Consider the following 13,760-nt stretch of genomic DNA (forward strand, 5'->3'; position numbering starts at 1 on the left):
TTATCTGGCACAAAAACTATGGATCTTAATTAGGGTAACAACCTTAAGCTTAAACACTAGGCCATAAATTGGTTCCTTTTAGTTTTTAGTTAAAAGTCTACTTTAAGTCTATGCTAGCTATCATGCTAGAAAATCTCACCCATGAAGAGTTAGCACCCAGAGTTGTAATCTACTAACCTGTACTGTACAGTCAAAGCTGCCTGGCCAGATAAAGCAGATAATCTCAGCATTGTGGCGGCAGGCAGAAGTTGCGGGCTAGTATGTTCAGCGTATATACTCTTGGGATCAAGGATTGTGGTTTAGTTGGATTTTCTGAGCGGATTTCAAAAGGAGCAGCAGTGAGTCATCAGTTCCTTTAGCCTTCTGAAGATCTGGGGCCGGAGAGTTGGCGGCGCTTGGCTTTGCTTAATGCCTTACCTGACGGTGCCAGAAATGAGTTGTCCGGCACTCATCTCCGACCTCTAAAGAGGAGTTAATAAGGCTTACCCTCAAATGAATTGCTGCCACAGCACAATTATTGTAATTCCAGCCTGCACAAACAAGAACTGACTGAAAAGAGACGAGGGGCCGTCGGAGCAGTTAAATGAATATTGGCCATTTAAAGAAATCAAGTATGAAAAAAATAAGCATGTTGATATAACAGATGATGTGCAAGACCTCTTCACCAGGCTCAAATAAAAAGCAAAATGCTCAGAATTTTCTAATTTTGGACCAGGTAAACGTCCTGAGTTCAGTTCATTTTTTACATAAAACCCCTAAAACCACTTAAAATGGTCTAAATTCCCAATCAATCAATCAATCAATTAAAATTATATTAATAAGCAACTATAATCAAATTCAGTTAACTTAATTGGCACAAGATCAGGAAATGCTGAGAATCCATTTTGACGTCAAATTTAATTCACCCAAAAATTTAAATTCTGTCATCGTTTATTCACTCTTGGTCCCCATTGACTTCCATAGTGTGAAAAAAAAAGTACTACAGAACTTAATGTGGACCATCAACTGTTTAGTTATCAACATTTTTCAAAGTGTCTTCTTCTGTGTATGGGGACTATTAGTGATCTGTCCCATGGTACTCCAGCAGTGCTGTAAATGATGACAGAATTTTCAATTTTGGGTGATCTGTCCCATGGTACTCCAGCAGTGCTGTCCCAGTGATAATGTTCTTTGCTGACATTGTGTTGAAATTGCGGAAACAAATCCTGCTGGTCCTGGTTGCATAGCGATAAATAAAGATTCTATTCTAAATGGGATGGATAAGAAGAGAGAGCATGTTCTCCCGGTGACAGAGTGGAAATGGAGAGGTGGCGCAAGCTCACAGCTTTATTAGGAAGCGCTGGAGATTGATTTCCTGTCAGGGTTGGGATGAGATTGATGGGGGTTTGGGCGATGGTGCGGGTGGGTGTCTACGGCAGCACCAGTGTCTGAGAACTCCAGAACCGTGCTTAGCAGTTTCTTTGTAATGAACACATTAGTCTACAGCTCCTTATCCATATTTGATGAGGATCTCAGAGATAATTAAGAGCTTTGGCCCACCATCCTACCATCTTTTGGCTTATTTCACACACACAGTGACCTGCGCAGGTCAAAGTCTCTCATATAATGGCAGGCCTTCACCTCCAATAGGCACTTTAGATCTCACAGGGCTGAAACAAATGGATGGCCCACATCTCAACTCTAACATGTTTAGGATCCATTTGCGTCTCTTTGGCTCCCAGTGGTATTGATCTGCTCTATTTAATTTCGGCTTCTAATGAAGCTGCTTTTAAAGAGCTTCCGCACTTATGTACTTACAAGAAAAGCCTATTAACACTTACTCAAAATGTGTTGTATTACATTTAAGTTCAGGTGAAATCAAAATTTTTTATTTACTTTATTAATTTAATACACTATTAAATAGCTTCCTGGTCTTTTGAATCATTGTTATACCAAAAGGATTTATTTTTTTTATTTTTTTATTAACTTTTCTTTTCAGCTGATGTCACCTAGGTCATGCAGGCTATTGGTTAGTGTTGATGTCAACCAATAGGCACATATTGATAATTTATTGGACATTTAGTCATTCTGTCAGGCTACTTTTGTAAGCAATGCAGAATTTCTAAACTCTTGCCAAGAGTTAACACAATTTAATAGCATTTAACATAATTAAGGTTACTTACATTCAGTTTTGGCTCCATCCAAGGAGCAGATGAGTTTGTTGCTTCATCAGATCTGGAGAAATGTAGCATCACATCACTTGCTCACCAGTGGATCCTCTGTAGTGAATGGGTGCCGTCAGAATGAGAGTCCAAACAGCTGATAAAAACATCACAATAATCCACAAGTGATCCACAGCACTCCAGTCCATCAGTTAGCATCCTGAGAAGCCAAAAGCTGTGTTTGTAGGAAACAAATCCATTATTAAGGCGTTTTAAACTTCAAAACATTGTTTCTGTTCAAACTATGCATCCATAATCCATAATAACGCTTCCTTGAGTAAAAAAAAGTGCATCCACTGTTGTCGTCGCACATCAAAATACACCTGTTTACAACAAAATACTACTGTTTTGGACTGTGCTTGATCTGTGCATATTTCTGTCCTGATTCAGACCAGATGACTTTTTCACTGGGGAAAGCAATATTATGGATAGAAGACTTGTTTAAAGTATAAACATCTTAATTATGTATTTGTTTCTTACAAAAAATGCAGCTTTTGTCTTCTCAGGATGTTAACTGATGGACTGGAGTGGTGTGGATTACTGTGATGTTTTTATCAGCTGTTTGGACTCTCATTCTGACGGCACCCATTCACTGCAGAGCATCCATTCGGGAACAAGTGATGCAATGATACATTTCTCCAAATCTGATGAAGAAACAAACTCATCTACATCTTGGATGGCCCGATGGTGAGCACATTTACAGCAAATGGTCATTTTTGGGTGTACCATGCCTTTAAACATCTTTAAATTAGGAGTAGCTAGACAAGCTACAATATCAAAACAGCTTCTCCTTCAAAATAAACTACCACATACAAGGTGTTATATATATTTCAACATGTTTAGCTAAGTCTTCTCAGTTTCCTGACTAAATAACAGACAGTAGGTGTGTGTGAGTGTGCCTATCCATGTGCGCTCTCAATGCTAATAAAAGTCCAGGATGTGGAAAGGGTCCCGCTGTAGACCCCGGTCCTCCACATGTTTTACAAGGGGACTTGGAATGTGATGTGGGCCCACTGCAGCCCTCAGATGCTTTTAACAGTGGGGCCGCAGTCAGAGCAACAGGCCCGCAGGCCAATAGGAAAGGGCGGCACTCGAAATGGGGAACAGGCAGCTGTAAGTTCTTACAGGCTACGCTTGAGTAAGTGCAGAAAGACTGGCCGTGAGGTGACTGCAAAAACAGGGTTAAGTCTGCAGTATATTTCCATGCCTCACATCAAGACTCCGCACTCCCACACCACATGCGAAACGCAAATAGAGACGCCCGCAGAAGCGTTTCCCATCCAGCCACAGTATATCAAGCCCAAGTTTCCGATTAGATCTCAGACACTTCAGAATTCATCATTAATGCAAAATGAAACTATGATGCTCTGAAGCGAGTAATTGGATGAAACTTTAAAGCACATTTTAGAGCTTTCAGGCCTGACTTCATTTTATGGTAAAGATTATCAATGGAAGGAGGATGCCTTGCTAATTTATACCTTTGAAAGGCAGCCCTCTTTACTGATAAAAGAGTGTATTAAAACATAGGCTTTTCTCAGTGCTTAAAAAAAGTACGACTTTTCCTTAAGTTTCAAGATAGTAGCTGGGTGGAAAGAGGTCTTCGCATTAAACGGTGTCATCCAACCATTAGGTAATCTGTTTTCATGGAAATGTATTTTTATTTTGTTGATGTCAGTGCTCTGAGTTAATACCTGCGTGACTGGTGCTTAATCGAATAGCTTTTTAAAAGCACTCTGAGCTCGCTGACCTGAAAATAACGTACTACCTGATTTCAAACCGCCTACTAAAACCAGAGATTTTGATATTTTTAATATAATATAATATAATATAATATAATATAATATAATATAATATAATATAATATAATATAATATAATATAATAAAGATTTTTGTTTCGCGTTGGGGTCCTGATCACCCTGTCGGAGGTTATTCTGTGATAACAACCAGCTGGATGTACATTATCCCTTACTTATATGCTGGTCAATTGAACACATCACACCATTGTTTTCTGTGATGACGAGATGTTTCCGGCAGCCTGGCTTGACCGTCGCTCTGAGGTTCTTTTCACACAGTCCACATTATAGTGCAGAAGTGTGTTCTGCTGTGTAATGTTGATTTATAAACAGCTCCTGCTGACGGATGGGGCTCTCTGCGTGACCCGGCGCAGCTCTGAAGGGAGGAGTGCACTGCTGCCACGCAGGACCTCTTGATTTAGAGGAATAAAACTGTCCATTTTCTCTACTTCTATTCTGGTGTTCATAATGCTCGTGTAATGGGATCCTAGACCATAAATGAGCGAGTCGAGCGGCTGTTTAACAGAGCCTCAACCCATAATCTCTGCACACGGGAAATTATGTGCTTAAACCGGTACGTTATTAATCAAAGGCAGACGAGAGGAGACTGCGAGTCCCTTCAGGGAGAACGGAGAGCACATTTGGTAGCATTTAGTCTGCTGTGATGCAGCTAACTGCTAGAGGTGTGCATTATGGGATATCGCCCTTTAGCGTTTCCTTGTTAATGAATTGCAAAGTATTCCCATCAGCAGATAAAGCAGAACCTGGGTGTTTGTTTTCTTCAGCAGGAGGGAATGGAAGTCAGTCCATCAGCCTTGGAGAGAACAGGGAAGCTGTTAAGACACGGGCCTGACCTTTTATCCAGCACCGAGCGGCTCATCTGTCTTGCATGCTGGCAGGGTGAGGTGTGTGTGTGTGTGTGGGACGCAGGATCCGGCCTCTAGAATCAGAGTGGAGAACAATCCCATCATCTGTGTGAGAGACCAGAAACACTCGCTCTCTCATGCATCATGTTCTCGTTCGTCCTGCTGCCCCAGAGATCAATGAATATGCATGAAAAATGTCTTTCATTTACAGAGGTTTATTGTCTTACTGCAACCCTTGAACATAGAAAACACAGAAGTACAGTTTAACATTGATCTAAAATAATGCAACACTGTCAGATTAGGAATAAAGGAAATTAATAAACAAACAAACAAAATCCAACTTTAAGACAATTTTATTTTTACTATTATTATTATTTTTTTTTTTTTTTTTTTAGAAAATATTCCAGCCGTCTGACTTTTTTATTTTTATTTATTATTATTATTAATTGATGAATGAAAATTAGTGTTTTCTGCTTAGATTTAATATTTCAATTCCACATTTTGACCAAGATAAAGTCAAGATGAAATCAGAATGCACCCTACTGACTTTCCTAATATCTTCGTTGATTATGAATGTTTCATCATATTTAATAACTTGCTTTTCAGAATCTACTCAGTTCCTGCTGAATAAAATCCAAATACAATTATATACATTTAGATTATATTTTGTTATAATTTAAATTTATATTAAATTAAATAATATTTATTTATATAAATATTATATACATTTAGATTATATTTTGTTATAATTTAAATTTATTTTATATTTTTTATCATATATTTATGTAAATAAAATCATTCTAGTCTTATTGAATATCCTGTTCCATATTATTATTATTATTATTATTTGTAGAGACAGTAATTTTAAATGAATATTTCTACAGTATTTATTGAGCCATACTTAATGCTTACATGAAATAGTAACACATAATATAAAATTGTAATATTCGCTGTGTGTCCTATATTCTATTGGACCAAAGGACATATTAGTTATACTTTATATAATGACTTTCAGACAGCAGTGACTGGTCGATCTGAACATCTCCTGCTACTACTGGGCATTTCAATCAATGAGTCATGTGCATATGATAATATGATGATATGAAGAACACAAGCAGTGCTCTTCAAGTATGATGGCCCAGAACTAGACCAGACAAGTTATTCACCGCCTCCATAATACACAAGCAGCGTTCAGAGGCCTACATTCATCTCATCTCTCGCTTAGTGTGTTTCAGCACTTCATCAATCACGCACACGGCTCATGGGCCGTGTTTACAAAATATGCAGCCTTCAGGAGATGGATATTACTATAAAGTGTTCCTGTCAAGACAATATATTTCATTAATAATACATTTTGCTATAAATTTCAACAAAAGTATTTAGAAAGTACATGAGGTAAAATGCATTCTGCAATTTCTGTCTTATTTTTTTTCTTCTTGGCTTTCTGTAGTTTTATCACACCAGCCAACATCCCGACAATGTCAAATGAATCTGATGAATCTGCTGCTGTAAATTGGTTTGGAAGCTTTCATGGTCCCATTAGACTTCCCATATGGGACGGCCTGTACTTTCTCACTGATTCCTAAACCACCCTTTGTCTGACAGTTGGTTACGCAGTCACTAGTCATTTAGCATTTGCTACTATTCAAAGATTGATCTCAAATGACTTCACTGATGGCAGAAACCATTCCCCATTTCTCAAGAGCACAGCGCTGCTGTACCTGGGATTTGACTTTTACCTTGTTGGCAGCAATCTGGATCAACTGCTTCAAGCAGGGCTGGCTGCGGTTAACCGTGCTAGAGATCACCGAGATGCCAGTACCTGCAAAATAAAAACCACAGTAAGACTGAATGAGAGTAATAGATAGAAGAGGGGTGATGACACAGATCAATGCAACTTATTGTTAGACAGTGCTGATCGTTTATGTAATGGATGCTACATGCAATGTGCTGTATGTGGGGCAGGTTGTCAGAAATGACATTTGAGAATGTTTTTCCAACATAAAATACCACTTATTATCATATTTTCGTTATAATGTGAAATGCATTCTGACGAGAGTCAACTACATATTGAAGACGTCCATGCTTTCAACAATGGTACATTTATTTGATGGAAAAATAATCATATTTAATTTTAAATATAAAATATCACTGCAATGTAAAATAACTTTCTTCTTTTTGAACATAGGATAAAATGCAAATTATTTCTGTGATCATAGCTGAATTTTCAGCATCGTTACTCCAGTCTTCAGTGTTACATGATCCTTCATTAACTCTAATATGCTGATTTGCTGCTTAAGAGACATTTATTATTATTTTTATTATTATTACTACTACTGCTACTAAAAACAGTTGAAGGAAGAAAACAGTTGCTTAATATTTATGTAGGTATGTTGATTCGTTTTTTCAGGATTTTCTTATTTTTTTATTTTTTTATCAATAGACATTGAAAAGAACATTTATTTGAAATATACATTTTTGTGTAATTTTAGATGTCTTTACGGTTACTACTGATCAATTTAACACATCCTTGCTTAATAAAAGTCTTAATTTCTTAAAAAAAAAAAATCTTATAGACTCCTACACTTTTGAATAGTCTAATATAATATAATATAATATAATATAATATAATATAATATAATATAATATAATATAATATAATATAATATAATATAATATTATTACAATTTTGTCAGCCACATGGTTTGACATTTAATGTGTGTTACAGTTTAATATTTATTGTATGTCATGTTTAGATTTATTATTATTATTATTATTATGGTTTTAATAATTTCCGTGCTGTTAAAACGTAGCTGAAAAGCCCCATTAAGTGTGACATCATGCTCCACTGTAGAGTCAAAGTGTGCTAAATTAATTGTTTGTTGGTTTGTTTGAATGTTTGTGCATGTAAAGAAATATTATCACTAAAATGTATTTACTGCCTAGATAAATAAATAAATAAATAAATAATACAATTAATTTCAATAAAATTAAACAGTTTCACATTATTGAATTTTGGGGAAATGTTGAATTCCCTCACTCATGCATGCTGATCTACTCTTACAGTAATCCTTCTTCATCATCACACAGCCGCTGTAGACAAGCCAAACCCTCCAACTTGATCCATGCAGCGTGGAAAAAAAAAAAAATATATATATATACACTGCTAAACCCAGTGGACTAATGATGTGTTGCACGAGTGAAAGCATGTCACATATGTGTGTGTGGTTTTTGCATGGATGCTCTTCAGTCAGAATACTAGCGTGTAAAAATGAGATGACCGCGAGCAATGCTTTAAAGCCAGGACCTCTGGAGAATACATAAGTGACACTTACATTCACAAACAAATTAAAAAAGGCACTTCATGTCAAAAACATTGCAGATATTTAAAAAAATTGATTTGATGTTTAGGAATTATTTTTTTCCTGATCTGATCCTTAAAAATTAGTTTCATTGATGGAACCTAAATAATTTGAATTAGTTATATTTATAATTTCTTTTGTATTATTAGTTTGTTTTGTTTGTTTTTGGCTAAATGTGTGTTTTATGTTGCTGTAATATTTGGCAACTGAAATAACTCTCTATTTATTATAAAAGGCAGTTATAGATAGTAGTTGGTGTCAGGTGTTCCTTATGTTGTTATTTCATATGTATGAGCACATATACTGAAGACTAAGACCCTTACAGGTGTGTTTGGGCCCCAGATTGAACACACACCTGTTCTTATAATCTCACCAATTAACATTCACACTCAACTTGTATCCGGTTTCACCAGAACTTGTGATTCTCACAGCTGTGGAAACTGTGTCCCAATGTCCAATCTCTTTATCTGAGAAACCGGAGATGGATCCTAATTCATATTCTACAGCAGAGCTACAAAACACTCACAGAGTTGAATTCAGTGTTGGTGGAGTGATATATAACTAATAAATATGCTTAAATCTTATGTAGTAACAGTGTAATTACAGTGTAATTACATAATATTATAATTAAAATTATAATAATTATAATTTTAATTAACATTATTCATATTATTATTTTAATAGTTTTAATTTTATTGTTCAGTTTTCATATTATTATTATTATTGTTATTATTATTATTTGTATTAATATTATGCTGGTTTTTGTACAGTTTTGCTATAAATTCATACAAATTTGCCAAAACGGCCATTTGTAATCATTTTAAATTTTAGTGAAATGATGGCAAACTCATCCAGCCAATGTTTTCATATGATTTGCTATGAATTCATACAAATTCACCAAAACATAAAAAAAATAAAAATAAATAAAAATAAGCATAAAAAGGTGTGATAGAGTTGTGTTTGCAATGAATGCATTTTATGAAAACATTTGAATAAGACTGTACAAATCTGCCTCCAGTTCACCAAAGCTTAAAATAGTTGCAAATTGCCAACACAACTCAATCTCATGGGTAAACATTATTTTTGTAATGTCATAAATTTTTACGTTTTGGCAAATTCATATGAATTTGTACAAGGTTGTATGAATTCGTCACCAGTTTTCATTTTCAATAATAAAAATTAAAAAATTGCTTTGATAATACTCAAAATAATTCTTTGATCAGACCGCTTGGTCAATTTATTATTTATTGATTTAAATATTGATTATTTATTGATTTTGAAATGTCATTTCCCAAGCACTGTCTGACCAGTGATGGCCGTCTCTAGAGAACATTAAGTAATACACTGATGCATTGACAAGGAGTTTTCCATACACATAAACTGCCCCACAGGCAAGGACTATTAGTCAGATGGATTTATCAGAAGCGGATAAATCTGATGTCACTGCAGTGTTTCTCCAGTTTCTCTGGAGGCCAAGAGCTGTAGGATGCAAACAGCGGAGATAAAGACCAAAGCAGGTGAACGGTCCCTAGAAGTATTAACTCGAGCTGGATGTTATGAAGTTTTAGTAAGGACACCCACATGACGCTTTTTATTGCATTGGTATTGTTGTATTGTGCAAAAATGAAATAAAGCATTTTACAGGTCTTCATGAGAGGCTGAAAATAACTCTAGAGGGTGAGTTATCCAAACCTGCGTGACTTCTTGTCTTCCAAGGAACACAAAAGGAGACATTCTGAATAATACAAAATCCTCCCTTACACTTAAAAAACCAAATCATAATATGTTACTTAAAAAAAATTTGACCCTTTACAAATAACAAAATACATACAATAATAACCCAAAATGGCATCAAAATTTAGACATGCCCGTTTTAATTAAATTTGATTTTATAACTCACATTTGGAATACAGATTTGGAGTATAATAGGCCATGTTGGAATATAATTGTTTGGAATATAATTATATTCATGTTTTGAAATATACATTCTAAAAAAACGCTGGGTTATTTTTTCAACCCAAATGCTTGGTAGAGACCGCTGGGTAGGACGTTGGGTTGTTTTAACCCTTTTTTTTCACATTAAAACAAAAACTAATTCCAAAACATTTTTTTCAACATATAATTGCATTTCATTTACAATCAAATAAAAATATATAATAGATTAAATATATATTTAATGCAATTATAGCCTGAACTTTACAGTGATTATTATTATTATTTTTAATAAACTTAAATAATAAACAAAAACATCACTAAATGTAACATCATAATACATCATAAGTCTTTTGAATATGTACTGAAGCAGTTATGGTAAACTTAAATATATTGCCATTTATATTGAAACTTTTATGTTATGTATTTAAATATATTTGTGATTCCATATATATAATGATGAAGTTGCAATTTAAAATATTACATTTAAAAAAAAAAAAAAAAAAAAAGAAAAAAAACAATACAAAATGCACTTATAAAAATCAATCAAAAAAACAAATCATAAATCTATAAAGCACGTCAAAATAAGTGTACATCTTTAAAGCATGACAAAAGATTATGAAAATTATTTAAAATGTACTTTAAGGTAAAACTTAATTGACATTATTACAAAGTGCACTTTTTAAAAGTCTACTTAAGTGTGTTAAAATGAAAAGTGTGTTATGTCAAGTTAACAGCATACACCCTTCCTGAAATTGCCGTGTGCAAGAGATAACGAGAAACCTCTTAATTAATTCAGCAAAAGCAGGAATGATGCCATATACAGCAGAAAGTGTGTCTGGAAATGACATCTCGACTGGATCTCCTGCACTCATTGTGTCTTGTACAGAAGAAGAAACTTGAGCCTCTGAATTATTTGTGTTCACCTTCCAGGAGAAGCACGGCTACATTTGTGAAAGGCAACAAGATGGAGAAGCCATGGAATTCATGAAGGAGCCGTGTGAATGATGCAAGAGTAATGCCATGTCACTGCTAATACAGGAAGAGGAAAGACGTGTCTGTGTGGAGCAGCTCCCTGAAGCGCTGTGAATGACTGCTGGCAGATGGGCTACATGACTGGGCCAGACTGGGCCAGATGCATTGGGAACAGGAAGACCCAGCGAGCCGGGTTTTAGATTTGAGATCACTTGATGCATCAGTCAGTGTCCTATAAAAATGTTAATCACCGTCTGGACCACTGCTATAAATGTTTATACGAGAGGTGAGCATATTTAGCGTGATCTTGACATGAACTTCTGCTACGAATTCTTGCTCTGAATAAATGTTTCCTCAGAGTCATGTGGCATGAGCTCACTTTTTTGACTATAATCTCCATTGATATTATTATTACTATTCAAATTTGGTTATTAAATTAGAAGTTAGAAAATAAATAATAAGAGGAATATGTTTTGTTAAATAAGAAGTAAAACTATTAATACTTGTATTATCATCATGTTATTATTTTATTATTTTGTTATTTTATTAATAATAAAACATGATTGTGAAAACTTAATTAAAAAAATAATTAATAAAATTATTAATAAAAAAAAAAATAAAATCATAAAAAAAATATAAAAAAATACGTATTTCAAAATAATAATAATAATAATAATAAATTGCTGTTAAATTAGAAGATACAAATTATTATTATTATTATTATTATTATTATTATTATGTTTGTTAAAATATAATAATATGAGTAAATATTCTGGAATAACATAGTGGTGAGCAAATAATGACGTAGCAGTTATTATTAATAACAATTATTTCATTTTAGGTGAACTACTCCTTTAAGAGATTTGACAGAATCCCGACAAATCTACATTCATGTGAAGCCAGGGCTTATGGGATATTACATTGGAAACTTTATATGATACTGATATCAGGGATATTTACAAAGGTTATCTTTCTGTATTTATGTTGGTTAAAGTTTGTACAATCAGCTGTGGAACAAAGCCTGCATTTGGACTGATTTGATTGAACAGATAATCTTGACACCACAGTGATGTTATCTGATACATATGGAGCCTTTATGCCACATGCATTCACACAAGGGCAACATGTCCTTTAAAAGAGTTACCACTGAAAACTGGGCAATACTTTACATTACAGTAATTGTAGTCAACATATTAAAAAATTGAATTATTATTACAATGTAATAACAATGTAATTACATGTTAATTGCACACAGTATCACTTTTAACATACTAATTTAAAGCAGGACCACAAACTGTTTATTTAATATTCAAATTTACTTATTAAGCGCATGTTTGGTGAGATTAATGACAAAAGGCTAACCAGATAATGGTGGCTCCAGTTCTGCTGACCATAGGAAGCAATATTTGATAAGCACTTCTGTTCAAAGACCGTCAAGATGAGATACAGCATCATGTGTAACACTGCTAGAATTCAACAGAGCTGGGAATCACCGTATCAAGTGCGGCTCCTTGTGCATGTGGGATATCTTTAATGGAGATGTATGTGCAGTGATGTGTGTCTCTCTTGGCTGGTCGGTTTCATGAGCAAAGCAGAGAGACTGAGAAGCTGAGAGAAGCTGAGAGAAGCACAACAGCAGGACCTCACTATTAGAGATAAGAGTGCAGTGAAAGAGCCAGAAGAGCTGCACTGCTGACAGACGTCAGGCCAAAGGTTCACATCTCCCAAAACAAGCTACAAATTGGTATTCCACTACTTTAGCTATAAAGGCACAAATCTCATCTTTCAAGATATGCTACGCAAACTATCATCTGAACAAAGAAACAGCACAATAATAAATAGTCCCAAACACAGCCGTATCCAACAAAATAAAATCAGCGTCATATTTTTAACACAGTCCTTTGAATTCTTGATCAGTTCATTATATGTAAAATGTTTTTTTTTTATTCATTTAATATCATTTTAGGGAACACATACTCACGCATACTCCAATTTAAGACCTTGAGCTCCCTCCGTTTACAGGAGACCGATGTGAGGTAGTTCACCCTGGAGTTTAGCACAGCTGCTGAGGGACAGAGATCCAATGATGCTACTATCAAGGACCTTCTGAATTATGTCCTTGATGAGCCCCTCAATTGGTGGAGGATGAGAGGGTTGTATCACTTGACATTTGTGGGGTTTGTCAGGGGAACCCTCCAGCCGAAGAAGCTGCAGAGCAGTGGTGGCCGAGGAGGCTGCAGCGCCCCCAGAGGTGGCCGTTGATACCACAGCACCTTGCTCTCGTGAGCAAAGAGGAGGAGGAAGAGGAAGGCTTTCTCTGTCCTACATGGCCTGGAGGCCTTTCCAGTGATGCCCAAGCACCTTGCCCTTGGGACGCTTCGGAGTTTCCTTTGGCCTCTTTGAACCTGCTCCAGTCCAGGAGACTTCAGAATCCTCTCCAGAGCCTGCTTCATTCAAGTAGCTCTCAGATTCCACTCAAGAACCTGCTCCAGTCCATATATATATATATATATATATATATATATATATATATATATATATATAGGTAGCCTATAAAAGATATACTTCATGTGGTAACTATGGAATTTGTTTCCACCATGGTAAATAAATAAGTAAATTGTGAGATATAA

Source organism: Cyprinus carpio, chromosome A22, assembly GCF_018340385.1.
Source record: "Cyprinus carpio isolate SPL01 chromosome A22, ASM1834038v1, whole genome shotgun sequence".
NCBI lineage: Eukaryota > Metazoa > Chordata > Actinopteri > Cypriniformes > Cyprinidae > Cyprinus > Cyprinus carpio.